The 26,591-nt window shown below is 36.1% G+C and overlaps 1 protein-coding gene across 11 annotated transcripts in view; it reads right to left on the bottom strand.

Moving 5' to 3' along the window:
- Nucleotides 1-26,591, bottom strand: part of Gtdc1 (glycosyltransferase like domain containing 1) — a 401,452-nt gene that overhangs the window by 266,835 nt on the left and 108,026 nt on the right. The gene's annotated exons all lie outside the window — the stretch shown is intronic.

The following is a 26,591-nucleotide window of genomic DNA, read 5'->3' as shown; positions in this document are numbered from 1 at the left end:
CCCACTGTCTCCGTGGGTGGGTGCACCCCTCGTGGTTTTGACATCCTTGCTCATGTTCTCCCTCCTTCCGCTTCTCATCGGGACCTTGGAAACCCAGTCCAGTGCTCCAGTGTGGGTCTCTGTCTCTATCTCCATCCATCACCAGATGAAGGTTCTATGGTGATATGCAAGATATAGCAATGAAGCGCAAGATGCTAAAGTTTTATGCTACTGTGTACTTCAGAAGAAACAAAAGCAAATTTAAAAAAAAAAAAAAGAACTTTCAAAAGCCACAGCAACAAAATACGAGACATTCTTTAACATCCAGACTACAATTCCATCCCTCCCTCATCCTTTTGTGTACAGAAAAGGTTAGGCCTTCCATGGACATCAATGAAACAAGGCATACCAAAGAAACTGTGTGACACTCAGCTATAAGAAGATTAGAGACTAAAAAGTCCTTTTTAAAAAGCCAGTTTTTAAGAAACTGCTATTATTATGTGTATGATTTATAGAGAAGGAGTATGTACGCCAAGTGTGCATGTGGAGGTCAGAGGACATCACGGTGGAGCCCATTCTATTCTTTCACCTTACATAGGTTCTGGAATCAAACTCAGATCTCCTTGCTTACACAGTATTCATCTCAGTCTACTGAGCCATCTTTTAGGTCCCAGTTCATGATTTTGAAGTGTAATGAATTTGGACAAATTGTGACATTGATAAAAATATGACATTAATATTGGTATCTTAGGTAGAGAAATGATTGAGTACTGTTTAGTAAACTATTACATCAAAGTACCAGATGCTATAGAAACATGCATTTTCTTTAAAACTATATAAATAAAATACTAAATTTAATGATTATTGCACCAAAAATATTCGTTATATTTATATAAATTAAAGATTGTCCACTCAATATATATTTTAATAGGGGCCTTTTCACTCTGTACCCTATGCATCCATTGAAAAAGACTCCTCATATTATTTCTGCACTACCTGTGAATGAAATATGACATTCCATTCTATTCTGAAAAATACTTTAGCTCCTAACAAGCTCACCCTGATCATCATGAATCACTGTATTTAATCTTCACTTACATCTAACTCTTCACATAATCTCTGGCATGGCACTGCATATTTCTTTTGCCTTTGCTTCCACTGTATGTCTTAAGCTCTCATTCTTCTTTCCATTTAAAATGCTAGGTGACTGGTGTTTGACAAGTATTGATTTAATGAATGGCAGCTTAATTTATCACTATTCCTATTCCCATACCCTAGACCTACTGAAATGATTTATCTAGCCGTATTCCTAATACAAATATTTCCCATGAAAACTCAATCACCCTGTACTTTCTCAACTGATCTTCCAGCGTGGACCTGCAGTGTTCCTGTTACCTGAAAGTTAGTTCTCTATTTGCTGTGGCCCACAAGAAATACCTACTTACATAAAATGCCATTCTTTTACACCCAGTATACTAACATTAGACACCTTCGGCTAACAATTCAATTAGCAACTTAAGAATGAGACACCATCTGCAATTTTTAGTTGGATTTTTTTCATGGGGGCATTGTTGTTTAGTTCTATGTATATTATAAATACAAAGTTTCTGTCAGTTGTAGAGGAGGTAAAGATTTTTCTCACTCTATAAGCGGCCTCTACCTCAAATGACAACGTCCACTGCTGTTTATAGCATTTTTATGTTCATGATGCGCGACTTATTAGCTGTTAGTCATAAGAATACCTATGTTATCAAGGGCTTATTGAGAAAATTCTTTCCTGTACAAAAACGTTGAAGACTATCCCATCTGTCATCTTTCTCATATTCTGTACACTGTGCCTTTTGTTTAAACCCCTGGTTTACTGTGAGTATACTTTTATGCAGGGTAAGACGTACGGATAGTTTTGCTCTTCTACAAGTAGCTATCAATTCTCACCAGCACTGCTTGTTGAAGAAACTATCTTTTCACTAATGTTTATTGTCAGTATCTTTATTAAAAATCAGGTAAGCATGTAAGGCTTATATTTTAGTCCTCAGTTCTACTCCATTACCAATAAATCTGTCTTTATACCAGTACCATGATGCTTTTATTATTAGAGCTCTATAGTACAGCTTGAATTCTGAGATGGTGGTAGCTCCAACCTGGTGTAGAAGGTCCTTTTATCTTTGTGTTGTTTTTATTGGTTAATAAAGAAACTGCTTTGGGCCTCTTGATAGGTCAGAATTTAGGTAGGTGGGGGAAACTAAATGGCATGCTGGGAGAAAGGAGGCAGAGTCAGAGATAGATGCCACAGATCTCCCGGAGATAGATGTGTTGAATTTTACCTGCTAAGCCACTGCCATGTGGCAATACACAGATTAATAGAAATGGGTTAATAAGGAAGAATTAGAAAACAAGAAACTAGAGCTAATAGGCCAGGCAGTAATTTAATTAATACAGTTTCTGTGTGGTTATTTCAGGGCTAAACTAGCGGAGAACTGAGCATCCCCTGTCTCTTGCTACCAGAGGTAGGTGGTCAAGAGAGCCTGCCTGGGAACACAAGAGTTGGAGAACTGGCCCTGTCACTCACCAGCTGCAGTACAATGGAGAGAGAGCCCTGCATCCTGTCTGAGGGGTACACTAGAACTGACACTGTTGGTCCTGATGCAGGTGAGGAAACCCTGAGGGCAGGAGGGCAGGACAGCTGACCTTGCCTCCCCTCATCTGTCATGTGGTGGCAAAGGTGAGGGAAATATGGTCTCTACCCCTCACCCCTTGGGGGGGGGGGAGCCCACTGTCAATGTTGTGACAGAGGACAGAGGCCTAGAACTAAATGACTCATGGCAATGAACACTTGGAACTGAAAATTAAAGGACTAACGGGTGAAGCCATACCACAGCTTCCACAACAAAATTCTTTTTCTTTTGTTCTTTTTCCTTTCTTCTTTCTTGTTTTGCTTTATTGGTCTGGTTTGGTTTTGGGGTTTTCTATTAAATTTTGTTTTGTTTTGGGGAGACATTGCAAGAGCAGGGGCAGATGTAGGGGGATAGGAAGATAGGCAGGATACAGATACATAATATGAAAACTACAAAGAATCAATAAGTTTTTATTTTATTTTAAATTAAATAATTTATAAAAAATTTTAAAAATTAAAATTTAAGAGATGAATAACTGCTAAACATGAAAGCTAATGCTATCACTTATAATACTATATTCTAAAAATAAGAGTTTTTTTGCATTTTAGATAGCTTACCCTTCATCTCTAATATATAAATATATTTTATAAAATATAAATTATACTATGTATCATTTTTGAAATATAATTTTTACTTAACATTCTTAAGTGTATAACCAAATCCTTAAACATTTAATATAATTATTTTAAGGGTTATAAAATTAATATTCTACTATATAAAATTTATATAATTTATAAAACTGTTTCTTCATTATCAGATAATTGAATTGCTTTTCAATTCTTAATCATAATGTTTTATTGATAATTCTAATCATTCATATATCAGAGATGATAAAAGTTCTCAGAAACATTCATATTTACAAACTAATACCTTAGCTCACGGGTACCCCAGACAGTGTTTGCAGAGATGACACTGCTATCCTGCAGACAAAGCAAAAGACCCGCAGCCTCAGGTCTGTTTTGCAAGGCCTCTGAGGCTCATGAATCACAAAGTAGGTAAGCTGGAATATACTTTGGTAGTTGTTTTATATCATAGTTGAGGAACCCTGTGCTTAGGGAACCCAAATACAAACCAAGGTGTACAACCCTTTATTCAAGTCTTATACTGGATAGTTACAAAACCAGTATCTAATTTGAAAGAGCATACTGTCTTTATATCCCAATGCTGTTTGTAACTCAAACTTCTTTGACAAGAGTTTAGAACCAAATTTATTCAGTGTTTCTGTGTGCAAGACAAAAAATGTAAAGAATCCAGGAAAAATAATTACCTAAAAGCTTTAGGATAACTATGTTAAATATGAATACTGAACTTCTTAATACAACATTCTTTTCTGAGAAAATCTGAACTACTTCTAAGAAGATTCAAGCTATTCTCCGTGGTGAACCTTTTAATTATCTACTATGTTCAGAAGTTTGAATTGACCATGTCTGCTGTATATAGTGATGTTTTTAATTTTCATATTAATTGCTGTCTTAAAATATTGTCTACCATTTACAAAAACTTCTAATTTTCTTTATCTCACTGGTATCAAAATAATCCCTCTTGAACACAGAAAACAACAAATAGAGATATTTACATATTACTTACTAATATAAAAATAAACAACAAAAACATAAAATAACTGAATCAATTTTCTTCAGGGGAAAATCGAAAATTTTCTGTGTTGAGAGTTAGTCAATAGAAGAGTTCTAGATATTTCAATATTTGGGCAAAATACTTTTTACCACAGTATTTTCCATAACTTGTATGTCAAGAGAGTGGAAATGATAGCCATTCAAACCAATAAAACAATAACAGAATATACTGTGGTAAATAAGAGGGGCACCAAACGATCCCACACTGCATTTAACAAACAGGAGCCCAAATAAGTGAAACAGCAACTTTTGGCTGAAATGATTCAAATGCTTAAAATGTACAATTTGCCCAAATACAGACGTGTATTTCAAGATATCTTCATAGTAGTGTACATTTTGAAAATCAGGATAACATTACATGTAGCACTAAGATAAAAATTACATCCGAACCTAGGCCTTTAAACAGAGCACTCAGGAGGATTTTGAGGCAATGGCCTAGGTCATATTGTGAGGGCACATAGGCCTGAGGAAAACTATGTTTCAAAAAGTCTCCCCCATGGGGGAAAAAAAATTAAAAGTTTCAGGATTCTAAATAATAGACTTTGTCATCTTATGATTGTGTATGTCCTCCCAGCTTTTCCAAGTTTTTCCATGTAAACACATAAAATTAATGATTCTAAGAACGTATGAGAGGAAATGCACAGGTATCATCTGTTCCATAGGCATTCTGATAAGAACATGAGCTAATACTCACTACACCAAAATAAAAATATTCTTGTGACTAACCCCTAACTATATTTAGAAATTTTAAAATCACATTGCTGAATATTATTTTAAATAATTTAAACTATTGAAATTCAATTTAAGCAATTTTAATTTGAGGTATTAAAATTTAAATGATTTAAATATTTTAGTATAGCATTCTCAATTAAATATGTCACTGAGAAATTACTGTCTAGATAAAGGATTTCTTAAGAAGCTTCACTCGGGAAGCTTATTACCATTTTGAAAGACTATTGCATAAAAGAAAAGAATAGTAAGTAAAATTATTCAGAAGTACTAAGATTTGAAATCTAATTGTCATTGCCTGCAGGAAACGTATAAACGCACAAATGTCTAGATGACCACCTGACGTTTAGAGGTCTTCAATACAGAGATCTATGCTCTGTCTTTTCTTAAAATCAGGAACAGCAGAGCATAGTGGCACACACCTTTAATCTCAGCCTTTGGGAGGCAGATCCCCAAGTTGAGGCCAGCCTGGTCTATAGAGCAAGTTCCAGGGCAGCCAACAATACACAGAGAAACCTGCCTCAACAAACAAAACAAAGACTAGGAACAAAGAAGAATCAAAGGTTTGAAGGGTAGTGTAAGAGGCAGGTATAAAATGCGTGGAAGGGCCCAAATGAAGTTTCTTGCTTCCTTTTCTCGGTGTTTCTTTTCTCTCTTGATCAGAATGCTTTTGCTTCCCTTTTGTTTCTGAGTGGTAATTTCACAGAATATAAAATTCTGGGTGAACAATTTTTTTTATCACTTTGAAGAACTGGTTCTTCTGTCTTCTTGCAACATAAAAACAATGTTCATATTATCTGTGGATTTTTGGTTGGTTTCAGATGTAAAAGTAAATCCAGTTCCTGTTACTTCTTATTGTTTAGAAGCTGATGTTTTCCAACAAATGCAGTTAACCACAAATGAAAAAACAAGTCCAATATGGGTATTAGGGTGGCAAACAGAAACTGAAATATACTTGCTTTGTCTACACTGGCATAATAGGACTCCAGTGGGAAAAGTAACATAAATTTTGGAGAGGGAATAGAATTACCTACTCTCTTACCCATAAAACTAGAATAGCTGGATACTGCTTTCAAGCAATGGAACATACAGATATTTAAAAAGCATATAGGTAAAAACATGAAAAATGAATGTTACTAATTTTAAAAAAAGACTAAAGAAAACATAAAAAGTCAAAAAGTGAAAAAACATGAATTTGATTTCTGGTCATTACACAGATTTAACACAAGCTATCTGGTAGTTCAGATCTATGCTTTCAGTTGCTCAGGAGAGAGAGGCAAGAAAATCACAAGTTCAAAGCCTGCCTGGGCTATAGAAAAAAAACTCAAATCCAGCCTGGACAGCAGAGTGAAATTGTCTGAAAACAGAAAGCAAGATGTAGTAGGTGAGGGCTACAGTTCAGTGGTTAAGTGCTAGCCTGGAATGAACATGCCCTACTATATTGAATCTTTAGTGCTACAAAAATAAACACACACCTAGATTATCAAAAAAGTCTAATTATGAAGGTAAACAATGGTGGGAGTTTACAAAATATTTAAAAACACATGGAGAACTTTGTTAACAAGAGAAAGCAAAACAAAAAACTATTTAACATATAAGATTAAAATAAAAAGTCTAAAATCTTGCCATAGGACATTAAAGAAAAATGCCCTGGAAGAATCAACCCATCATCACAAACCACCCAAACCATAAATAAATCTGTAAGCTCTCAAATAAAAGATGGAAAGCCCAATAAATGATAGAGTCAACTTGAATCCATTACAGAGAAAAAGGTAAAAAACTGATTCAGAACAGCACACACCAAAATAAATTTCAAACCATCCAAAAGTTTCAGTGTTACAAACACAAGGAACCCACAATACAGAGCCATTAGCAGTCTGAAGAACCCTAAAAAACAATCTCCTCAGAGGTCAGCATTTGCTCTCCAATGGAAGTATACCAGTCACATATGTAGCACATAAAATTTTAAATTTTCTGGTAGCCAATAAAATTTTCTAACAGAAAAGGTCTTCTAATCCTCATCAGGAAGCGAGCTACAACTGATACCTACTAGATAACAAACTTCATTTTTCTCCAAGCATCTCATTGGGTACGTTAATCACTCTTCAGGGCAAGCTCCATACCCAAGAGCAGTTGCCCAACACAAAATGAACTCAGGAGCATTTTTATAGACTGTATTTTCTCTCATTTGCCTTTGTTTGAACTTTTTTTTTTTTTTTTGGTCTTACTTGTCTTTTTTTACTTTTATTTCCATTTGGGAGTAGGAAGGTTGTATATGTGGTTTTTGTTTTTCTGTCTTTTTCTTTCTTTTGTAATTTTTTGTTTGTTTTTGTTTTTTAAAAAAGAAAGAAATAGAACATCAGGTTTGATGAGTAGGGTGAGGCCTTAGAGCAATAACATTCACTCTTTGTTCGAAGAGTCAAATTTACATAGAGTCAGTCCCACAAAATTACCTGCTAATAGATCACACACAAATGTCTAAAGAAGACAGGCACTGAGTAAGAAGGCAGCCATACCACACCTTTGCTAACAAACAAATCTGGGTGTCCCCAAAGTTGGTTATCACCAAAGATTTTGGATATGGAGAATGGGTAAATCCAGGATCCAGGGACAATTATTTAGTAACCTTATCTAATATTTTGGAATGTCAGGTATTTTCCCTTGAATGCTGGCTCTTTCCTGGATAGTGTCACCTGTTCCATAGTGCTGGTTTATCAATTTCTACCTGCCTTTTTTTGTGATTTTTATATGCATATTATCATTGTCTTTGCCTATGGAATTTTCCAAGTATGTCTCTAAAAACTAAAAACTTTGTGGAGATCACCCCTTAAGTTGTTTCTTATTCTTATTCTTATTCTCCTCACTGCTTCTTCATGTAAAGGAATAAAAATCCATGTGGAAGTAACGTACTTGAGTTACTTTTTTTACCCTCACATTTTCGTTTGCCATAGGCATCCTATTCTAAGCCCTGAGGGGGAGCTGAGGCTGGTACTCAAGGCCCCCATAGAGCAAAACAGACTTAGCTCCACAAGCACACCAGGAGCAGGGTTGTGTCCTTCACTGCTTACCAATATCTTCATGATGCTTGTTAGTCGCTTTTGTGAGAGACAGGGAGAAGAGGGGAAGAATGAAAAGCACCCTATATGAGACACAAACCTATTTTCTACATGAGAAATCATGGATTCAAGTACTGAATAAAACTCATAGTGGAAAAATAACAACATTTTTTAAAAAATAGTCTGTAAAGGATTTCTTTCTTCAAGTTATTCCTGCATCAAATGAGATCATAGAGACATGGAATCTGGGAAGCTCAGGAACCTATCACTACTTACATGAAGGGTGGTTCTAGCCCTATGATCATGTGAAGACAGCATCTCCCTGCCTGTATTTCCATCACCACTCTCTTCCCTACTTCTGCACATGCAGCTGAAGCTCTGTGGTATTTCAGTTCATATTCATCCCTGGAACACTGCCTTTTTTACTTATAAAATCTATGTTCAATACCTTGTTATATATCTCAACTCCCTGCAAATTGGAGCCTTTACTCTATACCTTGATGAGAAAAGCCTAGGCACTTCCTTGCTTTGTGGCATCTACTCTGTAAAAGCATACCACACTTGCAGGGTCAGGAATTGGCTGCAAAGGAATCCAGAAAAAAAAAAAAAATGTGTGGTGATAGTTTGTTTGCACTCTAACAAATAAAGCTTGTCTGGAGATCAGAGTGAGGAACTAGCCTCTAATTAACTACAGAGGTCAGGCAGTGGTGGCACACACCTTTTATCCCAGCACCTGGGGAAAGGAAACAGGAAATGATATGGCTGGGCAGAGAGGAAGTGATAAGGCAAGGCAGACACAGGAGCTTGGCCCCTTTTCGGCTGAGAGGTTGGCAAAGTAAGAAATGGCCTTGGTTTGTTCCTTTCTCTTTCTGATCTTTCAGCATTTATCATGAAATATTACTCTGGGTTTTTATTATTAAGACCAATTAGAACGTGTGCTACATCTGGTGTCCAACTTTAAGGCACAAATTCAGAAAATGTCACTTGCCTGTGCCACTGGCACAGGCCAAAGCCACACATGGGCGGGGTCACTGCCACACTTGTTAGGTTTCCCTTTCTTTTATTTCCCAAGCTCTCTGAGTGGGACTGAATTTTTTCTATTGCAGGCTATCTGCAGCAAACTCCACAGGCATTTGGGCTCCAAATGCTACAGGAGTTAGCTGCTTTCACACTTTGCCCTATACAGACTGCTGGTCCTTTGCTTTCTTTTCTCCCACTGGGTTGTGAGATTTCCTTGGACGCCCATCTCAGGCTGTGCCAAACTAGGTAGTTGCCTGAAAACCTGCTTGGGTTCCTACTGTTCTACACCACAGCAGTCATCCTCACATTTCACCAATATATGATTTGTCATCAGCAGCAGATTTGATGAGTAATTTGAGAATTTTTAAAGGGAAGAATTAGTTAAAAGAGAGTTTTTTTTTCCTATGTTAAACATGGAAACACTATGACAAAGGAGAGAGTTAGGTCTCTATATGATTACATAATAAATGCCTTAAATTTGGAACAAGAAAATGAAAAGATAATCAACTTAACTGAGATTGACATAATGTTAATTATCATTTTGATAATCTTTACTATCGGCTTGATAATTCTTGACTTATCCTTTAAAAGTTAGTTGATATGGGTGGCAAGAAACAGGCCTTAAAAAATTATTGAAACACATCATGGAGATATTCACATCCACACAGGGGAATTTAAAGGAGAACCAATTTAAATATTGCATTATTAAGGTTACAGAGAAACAGTCTAAGGTTTCCAAACAACCAACTTTGATTAATTCATATCCAATAACCTTACAGGAATTGCCAAATGATAACTATCCCCAAGGCTATGCAAGAGCTGAATGGACTTCTATGAAAATGTTAGAATTAATGCGATTCAAGGAAGTGATAGTCTCATATGGCATTTGTTCCCCCATTGTGAAGCAGATGTTAAACTCATGGTCAACTTGTAATAGAATTATTCCTCCTGACTCAGTTACAGCAGTCTTGGAGCCTGGTCCTCAATTACAATGGAGAACCTGGTAGAAAGATGAAGCTAAGACCACTGAACAACAAAGTGGAGTAAGTGGTATGGAAATGTCCCAAGATCAACTTCTTGAAGAAAGATTATGCTAATATATAATGATCACATCCCAGCTCTATGCCACACAGTAGCTTTGAATGCTTGGGACGGAATTGAAGAAGCAGGAAAGAAAACTGAGTCATTTTCTAAAGTTATACAGAGTCCAAAAGAAACCTTACAGATTTCTTACAAAGATTGATTTCAGCAGTAAATAGAATGATACCATATTCAAAGCTCGACAAATAATAATTGAATCGCTGGTTTTTGAAAATGCTAATGCACAATGCAAAAGGCTAATTAGGCCTTTAAAAGCAAGAAAAACACCCTTGGAGGAAAGGATCCCAGATAGAAATATTGAATCTCATGACCTTGATGATGTTTAGCTAGGAGAGGTGATTTCCAGAGGTTTAAGGAAAAATGGGAATGTCGAGTGTTTCAATTCTGGTAAAAAGGGAATGCTAACACAGTTTTCCTTGAAACAATGTTTTTTTTTTTTTCCTAAGCATAATCCAAAAAGAACACCCAGGCCTTCTGGATTATGCAGAAGGTGTGGCAAGGACAGGCATTGGATTAAGGAATGAAGATCAGCAAGGGAAAATCAAGGTAACCCTTTGCAGTTGGGAAAAGCCTTGAGGGGATTCTACTAAAATCAAGGACAAGATAAGGCTGTCTNTATAGCAAATATTACAAAGATTAGATTTGAACAACAGAGATCTCTTAATTAGAAGAGATGATAGTTCTTCAAACAGCATGGCAGTACAACATAAACTGATTTATTTGACTAACAAACTCAATTGATCAGACATAATTTGTCAAAAGAGAACCTCCCCAAAGTTAGGGTTAGGGAGGGCTTTGTTTTTCCTTTCCAAGAAAATGAAAACAATCATCTTGAGGGATTTAAAGACCTTTGGGCAAATAAGCATCCAAAGAAGAAGGGAGAACTACCAGGAAAAAATTACCAAAACAAATAATCTGACCAAATTTGATTTCCAAAGACTCCAAATAAATATGATGGAACCCAACAATGACGACTCCTCCATGACTCTGATAACACCACTAAACTGAAAAACACTGCCTAAATATTGGCTTTGAACTATAAATTGCTCAGACAATTTCAAGGTAGCTAGCTGAGATGATCCAGCCTCAAAGACAATTCAAGTCAGGACTTGAGACAAGCCCTTTCCCATTATGCAGAGATTGGATAGCAAATGATAAAGATACCTCTCCCAGGACATGACAATTAACCCAAATATTTCTTTTCAGAATCCTGTCACCACCAAACAGGAGGAAGTAAATTTAAAAACAAGATACTTTCATGTCAAGAGGTTGGGTGGGTAGTTTTTGGTCATTCAATGGATTATGGATATTTATCATCATTTAGGGTGGTTGGTTACAGGTTGTTACTTGCAATGGTCAGAAAAACGAGTAGTCCAAAGATTAGATTCAGAGTTTTTGTTTTGAAAAGAAAAAAATAGTGGAGGTTATTGAAATAATAGGATAAAGGGTAGATTATTGAATTTACTCTAAAAAAACAGGGGATATATATATATATATGTGTGGATATAAGGGTAGTTTATTGAATATATTTTTAAAGCAAAAAAGAAACTACTAGTTTTAAATGTATTTTGATATGGATTTTGTATATTGATACAAATTTAAGATTATTTTTGTTAGAATACACTGTACATAGATTTTTAATCTTGATAAAGATCTTGTACTTATACAAAACATTTAACAATATAATGCAAATTTTTTGTTTGTTCTTGAAAGTTATTATTACCAACTTATTGGGATAATAAGGAAGTGCAGATTAGTCACCTATTACAAAGGAACTTTTAATAATGTTAGGTTGTTTTCAAAGCAAAACATTTATTTTAGGTAGACAGGTGGTCTTCAAACTCTTCAGAGATCTGCAAAATATAAGATGTTTAATATCGATTCTCCTCACAGTCATCCCTCTTCTGGAACCCCAGCAGACTAAATAGGCACAGGAGAAAAGCATACCAGTTGGTAAATCAGGTGAATTATTGTGTCTCGGCTAGACTAAACCACAGTCAAGGCCCTAACTGAACCCAAGTGCACATTCTATGCTTGTCCTCCTTCCATTCAAGCACCAGCAAAGTTGATGGACCCTGCCCCCACCTCTGGTGGGATTCCACTGCTCTGCTGCAGCCTCAACCAGTGAGTAGGCAGGTGAGAGACCTACCTCCAGGCCCCAACCTCTGCCACCCACTGGACACTGTCCTGGTAAGACCCACCCTGCTGCTAAACCCCACATACCTAAACATCCTCCTTGTGGTCAGACCTCCCCAGCAACCCCAGTAGACTAGGGGCACACATGCAAACCAATAATCAAACTCAGGGTTGAAATCAATAAAATTGAAACAAGGAAAACAATACAAAGAATCAGAGAAATAAAGAGTTGGATTATGAGAAAATCAACAAAACAGGCAAACCCTTATACAAACTAATCAGGAGGCAGAGAGAATATTCAAATTAACAAAATCAGATGGAAAGGGGAACATAATAGACCCAAGGAAAGACAGAGAATCATTAGGTCATACTTCAAAAACCTGTACTCCACAAACAAGAAAACCTAAAAGAAATGGACAACTTTCTTGATTGGTAAAAGATACCAAAATTAAATCAAGATCCAATAAACAATTTGAACAGACCTATAATCCCTAAGGAAATAGAAACAGTAATTTTCTAAATTAATAACCAAAAAAAAAATTGGGGGCCAGAAGGTTTCAGCACAGAATTCTATCAGAATTTCAAAGAAGAGTTAATACCAATACTCCTCAAATTGTCCTGCACAATAAAAAGAAGAAAAACCGTCAATTTCTTTTTATGAGACCACATATACTCTGATACCCAAACGAAAGAAAGAAAGAAAGAAAGAAAGAAAGAAAGAAAGAAAGAGAATTGCAAACCAATCTTCCTCATGAACACTGATGCAAAAATACTCAACCAAATACTGGTAAACAAAATCAAAGAACACATCAAAAAAAAAAAAAATCCAACAAGATCAAGTAGGCTTCATCCCAAAGATTCAACATAAAAAAAATTGTCAATATAAGCCAACATATAAACAAACTGAAAGAAAAAACTACATAATTATCTCTTTAGATGCTTAAAGAAGCTTTGACATAATCCAACAAACCTTCATGATAAAGGTTCTGGAGGAAACAAGGATTCAAGGAATATGCCTAAACATAATAAAGGCAATCTACAGGAAGCCTATAGTCAAAATCATATTAAATGGAGAAACTAAAAGGATTCTACTAAAATCAAGGACAAGATAAGGCTGTCTACTCTCTTCATATCCATTCAAAATAGAACTTGAGGTTGTAGCTAGAGCAATAAAACAATAAAAGGAGATCAAGTGGATACAAACTACAAAGGAAAATGTCAGTCTTCCATTATTTGGAAATGATATGATAGTATACAAAAGTGACCCCCAAAATTCTACCAGAGAACTCCTACGGTTGATAAACTTGTTCAGTAAAGAGCTGGATATAAGATTAGCAAATAAATAAATAAACAAATAAATAAATCAGTAGTCCTATGTACAAATGATAAATGGACTGAGAACGAAATCACAGAAACATCACCTTTCACAACTGCCACAAAAAAATATAAAATATCTAGGGGTAACTCTAACCAAACATGTAAAAGACTTATATAACAAGAATTTTAAGTCTGTGAAGAAAGAAACTGTAGAACAGGTCAGATAATGGAAAGATCTCACATGCTCATAGATCAGTAGGATTAACACGGTAAAAAATGGCAATCTTAGCCAAAAGCAATCTATATTTTCAATGCAATCCCTATCAAAATTGCAACATAATTCTTCACAGAAACCAAAAGAACAATACTCAACTTCATGTGGAAAAACAAAAAACCCAGGATACATAAAACAATCATGTACAATAAAGTAACTTCTGGAGGTTTCACTATCCCTGACTTGAAGCTCTACTATATAGTTTTAGTAATGAAACAGTGTGGTATTGGCATAAAAAACAGACATATGGATCAATAGAAACTAATCAAAGACCTTGACATAAACCCACATACCTATGAACACCTGCAACAAATGGTACTGGCATAACTGGATGGCGGCATGTACAAGAATACAAGTAGATCCATATCTATCGCCATGCACAAGACACAAGTCCAAGTGAATTAAAGGCCTAAATATAAATCCAGTTAGACTTAAGCTGATAGAAGAGAAAATGGGAAGTACATTTGAACACAGTGTCACAGAAGACTAACTCCTGAATATAAAACATTATTCATAGCATTGACACTAAGATTGACAATTAATAAATGGGACCTTCTGAAACTGAAAAGCTTCTGTAAGGCAAAGGACACTGTCAATAAGAGAAAACATCAGTCTACAAAATGGGAAAAGATCTTTACCAAGCCCACATCTGACACAGGACTAATATTCAAAATATAAAAAACTCGAGAATATAGACATCAAAATATCAACTAATTCCATTAAAAATGGGGTAAAGATTTAAGCAGAGAATTCTCAACAGAAGCAACACAGGGCCAAGATATACTTTATAAAGTGTTCAATGTCCTTAGCAATCAGGGAAATGCAAATCAAAACAACGCTGAGATACCATCTTACACCTGTCAGAATGGCCAAGATAAAAAACATTAATGACAGTCTATGTAGAATAGAATGTGGAGTAAGGGGAACACTCCTCCACAGTTGGTGGGTGTGCAAACTTGTACAGCCACTTTGGAAATCAGTATAGTGGTTTCAGAAAATTGGGTATAAATCTACCTCAAGACCCAGTGATACCACTCTTGGGCATATACCCAAAGGATGCTCAGCCATACAACAAGGACAATTGCACACCTATGTTCATAGCAGCATTATTCATAATAACAAGAACCTGGAAACAACCTAGATGCTCCTCAGCTAAAGAATGGATAAAGAAAACATGGTATATCTACATGATGGAGTAAAATTTATTGGGAAAAAAACAATTACATCATGAAATTTGCAGGTAAAAGCATGGAACTAGAAAAAAACATCCTGAGTGAGGTAACACAGTCTCAGAAGAACAAACATGGTATGTACTCACTCATAAGTGAATATGAGATATAAAGCAAAGACTAACAAGAATACATTCCTCAGCCAAAGAGAAGCTAAGTAAACACGAGGACCCTAAGAAAGATGCATGGATCTCCCTGGGAAGAGGAAACTGATGAGATGTTTTGGGTAAACTGGGAGGTCGGAGAGGAGGAAAGAAAATAGGAGGATGGGAACATGAGGGATCAGAAAAGTCATTTTGGTGGCAGGACCAAGGAGATTAGTAATGAAGAAGATATCTTGATAGAGGGAGCCATTATGGGGTTAGCAGAAACTTGGTGCCAAGAAAACTGCCAGGAATCCATAAGAATGATACTGGCTAAGACTCCTGGCAATTGTGTAAGAAGGTACCAGAACTAGTTTTCCCCTATAATCTGACTGATGACTACCTTGTCATCATAGAGCTTCATCCAGTACCTAATAGAAGTAGATACAGATATACACAGCCAAGCACTAGGCAGAGCTCTGGGAATCCAGTTGAAGAAGAGGGTGAAACGATTTTATGAGCAAATACGAATGGAGTCAAGACCATGATGGGAAAATCCATAGAGATAGCTGACCTGAGCTTGTGGGAACTCATGGACTCTGGATGTACAGATAAGGAGATGGCATAGAACCAACCTAAGCCCTCTGCATCTGGGTGATAGTTGTATAGCTTGGTCTTTTATGGAGCCCCTAGCAGTGGGACCAGGACCTGTCCCTAATGCATGAGATTGCTTTTTGGATCCTATTCCCCATGGTCGAATGCCTTGTTCAGCCTTTATGCAGGGGGAGAAGCTTGGTCCTGCCTCAACATGATAATGTCATGCTTTGCTGATTCCTACAGGAGGCCTTAACCCATCTAAATGGATCAATGGGCAAGGGACTTGGAAGTAGGCCGGGGGAGAGAATGAGATGAGTGGAGGGAGCAGAAACCGCTTGGTATGTAAAATAAGTTTTAAAAATGAATAAAAAAAGATATTTTAATAACAGATTTTTTGTTCATGGCTATGAGAAATGTCTGCTCCTGGCATCACCAATCTACTTCAGAGAGATAATAAGCATTGAATAGACTCCATATGAAATTTATTTTCTTAGTGGCAAAAGTAAGCCACTGGATAAGAAAGTGCCCTTGAGTTACTGCTGGCATTATGTTGTCAAAATTAGACAAGCAAGACACAAAAGAAAGAACTGCAGAACTTTGCCAAGACAAGGTAGGACAGCCCTTCAGTATATCCTGCTTCACAGAACCCAAACATGGATGCCCCAGCATTGCCAAGGAACCTTGGGTGACTGTCCAGGAAGTTAGCTGTTTCTGTCATTTATCACAATTTTTGGGAGTTGCTTGCACTTCCTACTTAGGTAATATTATTTCCTTCTCGAGTCTCTGATGGAGTTGAAAACTTTATAGTTATAGCTATCGTAATAGTTTTCCTTGTTACCTGGTTCATAGAAGAACAATACAAAACAGATGTAAAGTGTGTGTATATAAGGCTGAGAGACATTAAAAGATAGTTTTGGTATTGCAAATTTGGGCAGAAGGTGAATTAGGTACAAACCTTTGCACTCACCAAGAAAGGCAGATAATGGAGTATTTTCTCTGAATCTGCCAAATGTAAATGGACTAGACATTGTTGATATACTTATTGCCTATATATTATATATAGTTACTGTACTTGTATGTTTCTTATATTAGTTATGCCTTTTTGTGTTTTATACAAAAATAGGAAAATGTGGACATACTTTGTGCTCTAACAGTTTTTTGGAGATCAGCACACAGAGCAAGGCCCTAGTTAACCATAGAGACCAGGTAGTGATGGTACATGGCTATAATCCCAACTAGCCCCTGGGAGTAAACAGGAAATGATTAAGGTTAGGCAAAAAGAGAAAGTGATAAGGAAGGGCCTCTTTTCAGCTGAGAGGTTGGCAAGGTTAATGGGTTGCCTTTGCTTGCTCCTTTGTCTCTGATCTTTCAGCATTTACCCTAATATTAGACTCTGGATTTTTATTATTAAAATAAATTAGAAATCATGCTACAGGTATGGACTCTGAAATCCTAAGAAGTTCCTCAGAGGTACTTAGAGAAATGGGAAAGCATCTGAAATTAAAGTGATGGACCCCAGGTTCACTGCATTTCCCCCTTCACTGGCACCCTACAGTGGAGCTTAGTGCTCAGTTCACATCTCTCCCTCTTCTCAAGTTACTAATTCTTAGTAAAAAGGGAGAAGAGTCAAAGGAATTTTCACAAAGATAACTTGTTACGCAAATTAGAATAACAGAGAAACATAAACAACGGCCTTAAGACTATCTTCAACCAGCCCAGTGATAGTACCAAAACTAAAATTAGAAACTCCTAGACTAAGTGAACATTAGCAGCAAGAACCTTTGTTGCAGTAGTTGTTCAAAGAATAGGGATACCTATGTAATTTCTAAGAAAGACAATCCTGTCATTTTCAGATGAAACAATAATGTTTTGTTGATAATATGGTGCAAAGAATATAAAACAGAAAACTTAGTTTTAAAAGTGGCCTAGTTTTACATAAACAATTTCCCTTGATACTGTCCCAAATGTTAGCTGAATTAAATGAGGCTCTGCTACCTTGGCTACTGTGGAACATTCACTAACACTGTACCTAGGAAATGTGATAGCTTGGAAAGGTAACCCCAAAGAAACACGGGTTAGAGGTTTTGTCACCAGCTTATGTAATATGATGGGAAATGCTGGTACCTTAGAGGAAAAAAGTTGGTAAATGGGGGCATGCCATAGTAGACACCACGGTGTTAACCTCCTGCCTGCTATAAGGTGAATAGCCTCTACAGTCATGTACCCCACCAAGACAAACAATATTTCAACACACAACCAAAAGCATAAGCCCAACTAGTCACAGGATGAAAGGCCGAAGACTGTGAACTCAAATCAGCTGCTCCACCTTACAGACTTAGTGAGTCTCTCAGAAATTGTGTCACAGTGATGAAAGCTAAAACAGGTACACACAGTGTTGGTGGGTGGCAAGAATGTTATTACTATCAGGGTTCCAGCATGAATTGTAAGGGATATACTAAAACTCTCTTATAAGATATTGGTGGTATTTTTAGGATGAATTATTTCTATTAATTATAAAACACATGCTTTTAATATAAACCTGTGCACATAATAGCACAAAAGTACCAATATTTTTGTTTGATCTGGAATTTCTAATGTAATTTAAATACCTTAAAGCACAGCACGTGCACCACACAATTAAGTTACACTGGATGTTCCTAACGGTACCTAACAGTAGAAACAGAGCCATCTCTTCTGCAGGAGAGGAACCTGGATTGTAACATCCTCCTAAGGTGTAGTCAGAACAAAAGCATACTAATACAAATTGTTGGAAATAGCCTCAGATGCACTAGACAAGAAACACAGCCAGAACTCAGGGGGCACAGCGAGACAAAAGCAACTTACTATCTCATCTTCACATCCCAGAAAGTTCTAAAAGGAACTCAATGCTTCTGCTGCAGTTTACACACAGGTTTTCACTGGATCAACGCTCTAAGAAAAACCTGCATTCAATTTGCTGTGGGAAGTATGGGGGATGAAGACACATTCTGCTTCTACCATGTGCTTAAGAATAATTATGGACAAAGAAGAAAAATAATTTCTGAAGAAGTTCTTATTTAGAAAACTGAATTTGAATTGTCCGTGTCTGCTTAGAGACCATGAAATTAGGTATATTGCTCAGTGGATTTATCCTTGTAAAAAACATAAACATCTAATGGAACTAAAAAAGAAAAAAAAAACTGCCATCATGCTGTGTTAGTGACTCAAACCTTTATTTCCCAGCTTGCTGGAGGCTGAAATAGGCAAATGTCTGTGAGTTCAAATCCAGGATAGTCTACAGGGTTAGTTTCACACACAAAGAAACTTTGTCTCAAAGAAAAGGAAACACACACACACACACACACACACACACATCTGATGCAACTGAGAGAAGCAAAAAATAGTATTCCATAAGTAACTCACAATAGAGTAAGTAACACTTCCTTAAGAAGAATCAACAATGCACTAGCTGTCCCTTCTTTCTCTTTCATTCCTGTTCTTTACTCGTTTAAGAGAGAAGATAAACTATTTAATTGTTGTTTTGTTCCACACTGATGACATTTTAAATGAAAACCATGTGTTTAGTGGAAGTGGTTCTAAGAGCTCCAATGAAATCTTTCTCATGTGCTAAAATGCTTCATTGATGAAAATCTGCCAAATAACTTTTCTGCCCTTTAAAAATATTTTTCTAAATGCCTTCTAATATTTAAAAATAAAATAAATACCTGTCTACAAATAAACAGGTTACACTAGTAAATTTTCTATGCCTATTTCTTTAAAGTAAACAGTAAACATGGTGTGATGGTAATAAATTTAGATGTGAAATTCTCAACTTGTTTTACATCAAAAAGTTACTATTCTTAAATCTGGGTAGCTTTCAATTATCTGTGATTTAGCCAAGAAGAAGTCTTTCACATTTTAAGAAGAAGAAAAGGAGGAGGAGGAGGAGGAGGAGGAGGAGGAGGAGGAGGAGGAGGAGGAGGAGGAGGAGGAGGAGGAGGAGGAGGAGGAGGAGGAGGAGGAGGCAGGATGACTGACTGTTCTTGGTAAGGGTGAGGTAGTTTTAGGTATGATGTTCATAGAACCTAATATGCAATGATCAGTATGAATTCATTTTTATGTTGCATATTGGTTTTCCTGTTTGAAATAAATAGCTAGTTTCCTGTATGACTTGTTTGATTAGTGGTGACAATACAGTCTATGAGATTTGGAAGTAGGAAAATTGCCTTTCATTCAACAGAAAATGATCTATTTGATATTAAAGACAAAAGTACAGTGATGCACTGAGTGGAACATAGGGGAACCCTAACTAAATTAGAAGGAAATTTCCATAACAGAGTCACCAGTAACGCTGATCTAATAACATGTTCCTGTCGTGAACTATATTTATCACACATTGCCTCTCTAACATGACGTTGTATTTAATGGTTTTGAGATCCATATTTTAATCAGATTAAACTCAAGGAAACTGATAGGTATCTGTTTGGCTCATAACTTTAGCTTCTGTTTCTTATTTAGACTATTATTGCTGGAATCTTCATAAACACATTTGCTAGGATTGCAAAAGGAGTACAGCTTATGTTGTGAGGTCAGAAAAATGTGTGCCAGTGATGTTCATGATTTATGCACAAACTGCAGTGTAGAAATGTTTCATAAAGACAACTAATGCGAAATGTGTTCATTTCTCGCATGGTATTAAGCAGTTAAGAATATTTGGATTCAAGAATAGTTTCTTCAAAATGAAGGGTTCTTTATAGGAATAGAACTTATGAAATGCATAGATAGACAGGTGGATGGATGGAGAAATATATTCATATNTGGAAACTACCATGCTTTTCATGGGAATGGCATATTAATCAGGATTCTCTAGAGGAACAGATAGAATGAATACCCACCCTGCTCTGTGTGTATATGAAGGGTATTTATCAGAATGGCTTACAGGCTGTTGTGCAATGACTGCCTGTGAACAAAAGGGCCAAGAATCAGTAGCTGTTCAGTCCATGAGGCTAGATGCCTCAGTTGGTCTTCAGAACATCCTAAATCTGGAAGAAACAAGCTCTAATGTCAGTGAAGGAACAGACTTGCCAGTGAGAGCAAGCAGGCAAAGAAAAAAGCTTCCTTCTTCCATGCCCTTTAAATAGGCTGCCACCAGAAGCTGTGCCCAGATTAAATGTGGGTCTTTCCACCTCAAAAGATCTGGATTAAAAGTAGGTCTTCCCCCTTCAAATAACTCAATTCAACACAAATCCCTCACAGGTGTACCTAGCTGCTTGGGTTTTAGTTAACTCCAGATGTAGTCGACTTGACAGTCAAGAACAGCCATTTCAGTAACAAAGAAAAGTACTCAAAGAAAAGGTGTTCCAATATTACTTCTTTTCAAATTTATTTACATAAAACTAAGTCTCTAAACTTTATTGTAATGTCTATAAATGTGAATTTCTGAAAAGAAGCCGTGAAGTAAGGACGGACTGAATGATTAAAACAGCAATAATGAGGAAAGGTTGGGATGCTGCAGGTCCAGGGTCTGATTGGGTTATCTTTAGCCCCTTGCCTAACATACTGTGACTAACAAACACAGACCTTTATTAATTTAGCAGACCATTAGCTTCCACCAACTCAATATAAGACTGTCATCAGATGGCATCTGAGGAATAAGGACAGCTTCCCCCATCTTGCTATAACTGCCTCCTTTGCAGGGCATGGTGCTGCACATCTGTTTCTGACAATGTGTTTTTTAAATGACTTGATTTATATAACTTTCTTTGTTCTGTTACTATAAAAACTCCAACAACTGCTTCTTCGTTCGATCATTGTGTTTAGGAAGACCTAATGATGCATGTTCCCAGGCCACAGTTACTCATACTTTGTCCACCATAAATCAAGCCTTTTGTTCCTCAGAGGTGTGAACAGTTTGTTTTGATGACATGTTCTGAAGTCTAATTTACCTACCCGGGAACAATATTTTCAATACCTACATGACATTTGTGCCATTACTCTAAAACCAGTATCAATAACCACACCAAGCTGAGGATGTGAGAAAGCCAGATAAGGCAAATATCACTTTGATCAAATTGAAAAATATTATTGCCTGAAGCAACATTTCCAGGAAGGATAACCTAATAACAATACATATGCCAAATTAAGAACTAGATAAAAGCTATACTAAAGTTAGGTTTATGTTAAACTGAAAATTATTGAACAAAATATAAATAAAATTTAACAGAATATTGTTCATAAATAGACCAGCACCCAACAAAAAAATAAAACAAATAAAACAAAAAATAGGTACTTAGGTTTATACATAATGCATACAAAATATAAAACCACATTTGGGTAATATGTATTTCACACCTTTTTAATATAATATTTTATATTAACTTCTACAGTAAGTATGTGTCACTTAAAAGCTTCATCAGTACATGTATAACATGCACAACAGGTACTGGTTAGTCAGTAGAATATAATCAAATAACTACAAGAATCCACAGCTAGTTTGTCAGGTTTATTTTTATAAGCATAACTAGTCTTCAATTGTTTGTACACAGAATAGGAAATCTTTGACACTATTATCAATCAACACTTAGCAAGATTTCTACTGAAATATTTCTTGTAAGACACTAGATCTAAGTCTAAAATATCTGAAAAAATATACACTGCTAACAGTTAAACTTATTTTAATTTTTCTGAGCTATGTATAGGTTTTGTCTACATTGGTTTTAATATTGATAAAATATTTTAATAACAATTTAAAGGTTAGGTTTCAGGTGAACAGAATAAATACACCATATTTATAAGCAAATGATACTTTTAAACCAACTTTTGAAATTACTGTGGCTCTTTCAACATTTTTTTGAAATCCTTACAAGATATTCGTCTATTTGTGGCACCATATAGGTCTGTCTCCCCATCTGTCTATGTTTTTCATGAAGACTAGTAGCTGGTGCATATTTCGTTTTTCTTCCTCACATTAGTAGCTGTTCATAGGCCTGTTACTATGCCATTTTTCTATTACTTTTTGGACAGCTTTATTGATTATGTTTTAATACAATGTAAGTTTTCTGTTGGAGAACAAGGGGACAAGTAATCAATGTATATAATTTAATTCCAAAGAAATTTCATTCTGTATGGTTAGGAAGTTAATATCACTAAAATCTATTATTGTCACAATAAAAAATTACACTGGCAGCATGACATAATACTAAAATGTAAAACTAAATTTTCTAAGAATAACGTACACATAATTATTTCAACTACTTTACCTAATATACTGAATGTAACCTGCTTCTACTGCAGGAACAGATTTGTATAGGAACTTACATCTTGCATGTGTGGACATCTTGAAGTATCCTTTTTTAACAGGATATCCTGACAACACCTCCCAACCCCCAATTGACTTAGTAGCCTGACTTTGGTACAAGCTCATCTGGTTTGACTAAAATCACTGCATTATTTGGCAGTGGTTTCTTCTTCGTGGCGCTTGGAGTTCATTGAAGCTCAAACAGCACAGGAAATGCAAATCATGCAAACCACCCTCATGATGGCAACGTACAGTGGCGTGATTGAACGGCAGTACGCACGGCTCGTGGGCCAACCACATGAAAGGAGCCATTTAAAGACCAGATGAGCGAAAGCTGGGATAAGTTAGAGAGTATGTGCAAGCTTCAAAGCTGGGAGAAAAGCATCCTTATTTAAAATAGAAGAGTTTTTATTATTACTTTTTATTAATAACACCTGTCCAAGTCCTTCACATTGGAGGAAGTGATGGAGGTACACTACGTTGAGCACACATTATAGAGAAATTTTACGTGGGCCAAAATTTCTTTTCCTCACTTCCAGATAGGATACAGGAGAGGAATACTTTCCATCTCTTTTTGGTCACAGAATTTTATATGATTGCTAACAATTATTGGAAAGATTTCTTTTAGACAGCTTTTTTAAAAAGATTATCTAGCACTATGCTGAAGTATAATACCTGAAATGTTAGATTCACCAAGATATGCTAATAAAATTAATTCCTCCAACAAAAACTAAGGTACTATGTACATTTAGAAATTCAAGAAAATCCTCAGGAGCAACATAGAATTTGCCGCTAAAGCTATCTTTGAATAAAGGTAACAAAAACAAGTAGAATAGAAAAAAAATAGTTCAGAATGATTTTACTTTTTTAGAAATGATTGTTTTTTAAAAGTTTCTAGTTTACCATCAAAGAAAATATGACTACTAAAAAATTATAACAAAGTAATAAAAAATTCAACTTTATGATTATCATTTTAAATTACTTTCCAAAGCTTTTTAAATATCTGTCATTTCATTTGCATACAAACTTGAAAGTTTCAGGAACTTCGCTAAAGCACTTGCTCTCTAACCCTAATACTTATGGCTAGGATATTAAGAGAAGGTGGAAGTTAGATGTTTACATATCAGGAATACCTGGGGAAGGAGATGTGGTACAGTGGTTAGTTAGAACACTTGCTGTTTCTCGCAGAGGACCTCGGTTTGGGTTCTGACACACACAGGACCACTCACAACTGACTAATTCCACTTCCAGGCACTCACATAGTGCCATACATGCAGAAAAAAAAAAACCCAAATACATGTAAAACGCATTTTTTTTTAAACAGTGAAAGCTGATGTGTGTGTCTAGGAATCAGAAAAGAGCCCCGTGGATAAATACAGAAGACGCTGGACAAAACTCACTTCCTTGCTAGTACTACTATTCCTGACCTCTTTCATCTGGAAGGAAAGTGATATAATCTGTCAGAAAAGCATGTGGTGCGAATGTAAAGAATCACTGAGCCGAGAGTGGTGCTGCGTACTTGTACTACCAGCTAAGTATGAAGACAGCCAGGCTGCCCAGAGGGAGGAGGGGGAAAGAAGTGCAATACTGTAGCACTGAGGAGACAAACACTGTGTTACTCTGTCAGGCTTCTCAGGTACCTCCTCTAACTTGGTTTATGTTCATCTTCACAGTAACATCAGAATAATAGGTAATATTAACGCCATCCCATTTTAAGTGACAGGAAAACTGAGATTACCACAAATCTTAGGGCTAATTAATGGCAATGCAAAATGTACACTAGGATATATGTGAATATATATTCATATTAATTCATAATCATTGACTGAGGGGTCTTCAAAACTGTCAGCTGTCTTTTTTTAAAGCAAACAGATGTGAATCCCCTACAAAGTATATTAAGTAATTCTCTTGACTTTTCCATCAGACACACTAGACAAACAGCTTAGATAGATGTTATTTTTGAACTAGCAAAGATAATCTAATGTGTATATCCTTCTAAATTTATTCTAATAAAAGGCAATAACTAACTTATTTGGTCATCAGAGAAAAGGCAGTCCTCAGGCTAGCACTTGAGATTCTTACTGCTTGGGTAGCCACGAACCTGAAACTACACAGGTTATGGACCTACGGAAAAATCAAATACAACTATTCTGCTAAAGGAGCATAGTAATAAAATAGCTCCTATCTAGAATCTACTATACTCACAGATCAGTATCCTGCTTAGCCATTATGAGTTGTCCTTGAACCTTTGTATGTTTCCTGTGGCACATATATGCCTGCACTCACACACATAATAGAAAAAAGCTGAAGCTCAATTTTAACTGTACAATTTAGTTACATTATAGGGCATAAGAGTGGCGAGTGAGTACTTGAACTATATCTTTACAGAGAAGTATTTGCCACCCATACTAACAAATACATATTCTGTTATGCAACTTTTAATAAACACGGACCGAATCCATCAATAAAAGCCTTGTGATTTTTCTTAGTGAATTAAAATATTTGTTCCTGTTAGTAAAATATTGTACATAGTATGTCAAATTTTGAAATAAATGATAAACTTAAAAATCCATCAAAATATTTTCATATAGACAGAGATACTTCATTATTTTGAAAATAAATCTATGGCTAATAATAAATAAAACAATTCTTAAAAATACATCGGGTACAAGTTGATAAAATAGGAAGAAGTTTCAGATGTTCTGGAACTGTTTTCCTCCCCAAGCAAAGGAAAGCTACATGAAATGTACAGCCCATTATAAGGGGGGGTTCCTTATGTGATTTTTGTTTTGTTTTTAGTTTTTGTTAATTTGTGTCAGAACAAAAATTTACAAGGTAATCACTCTTGATAAGAGGAAAGGCTAGACATATAAGGACAGCTTATAGAAAAGAGCATACATATCAGTGTGCTCAGAAGGCATGCATGTATTCGCAGTACAGGACTGTATTCAATAAAATACTGCTTGACAATTAGCTCTAACTTCTTATTGGCTAACTCTTACATCTTAATTTAACTCATTTCTATTAATCTGTGTATCGCCACGTGACTGTGGCTTGCCAGCAAGATTCTAACCAGCATCTGTCTCAGGCAGGAGATCCATGGCATCTGCCACTCTGCCCTTCTTCCCAGTATTCAGTTCTGTCTCTCCGCATACCGGAGTTCTGAGCTATCAGGCACAAAGTAGTTTCTTTATTCATTAACCAATAAAAGCAACACATGAATAGAAGAACCTCCTACACCAACATATACTAGAATAATAGGCAAATCAGTTCATAACTACTGTAGACCTCTGTGTGATTTCTTTGGGACTTAACAAATGCAGAAACTGGGCAGGACAAAAAGCTCAGTACCCAAATGGCGCCCGCATGGACAACTGTATCCACACACAGCCTGACAGCTTGGAAAGTAACTCTAGACAGAAAAGAATAGAGTTAAGAATGGCTTATTAACAGTAGCATTTTCTCAGGTGTGCTCTGCTTGCTAG

Source organism: Alexandromys fortis, unplaced genomic scaffold (assembly GCF_014885135.2).
Source record: "Alexandromys fortis isolate MF-2015 unplaced genomic scaffold, M_Fortis_MF-2015_v1.1 scaffold_33, whole genome shotgun sequence".
NCBI lineage: Eukaryota > Metazoa > Chordata > Mammalia > Rodentia > Cricetidae > Alexandromys > Alexandromys fortis.
The sequence above is the reverse complement of the archived record's forward strand: the minus strand, read 5'-3'. Positions and strand labels throughout refer to the sequence as shown.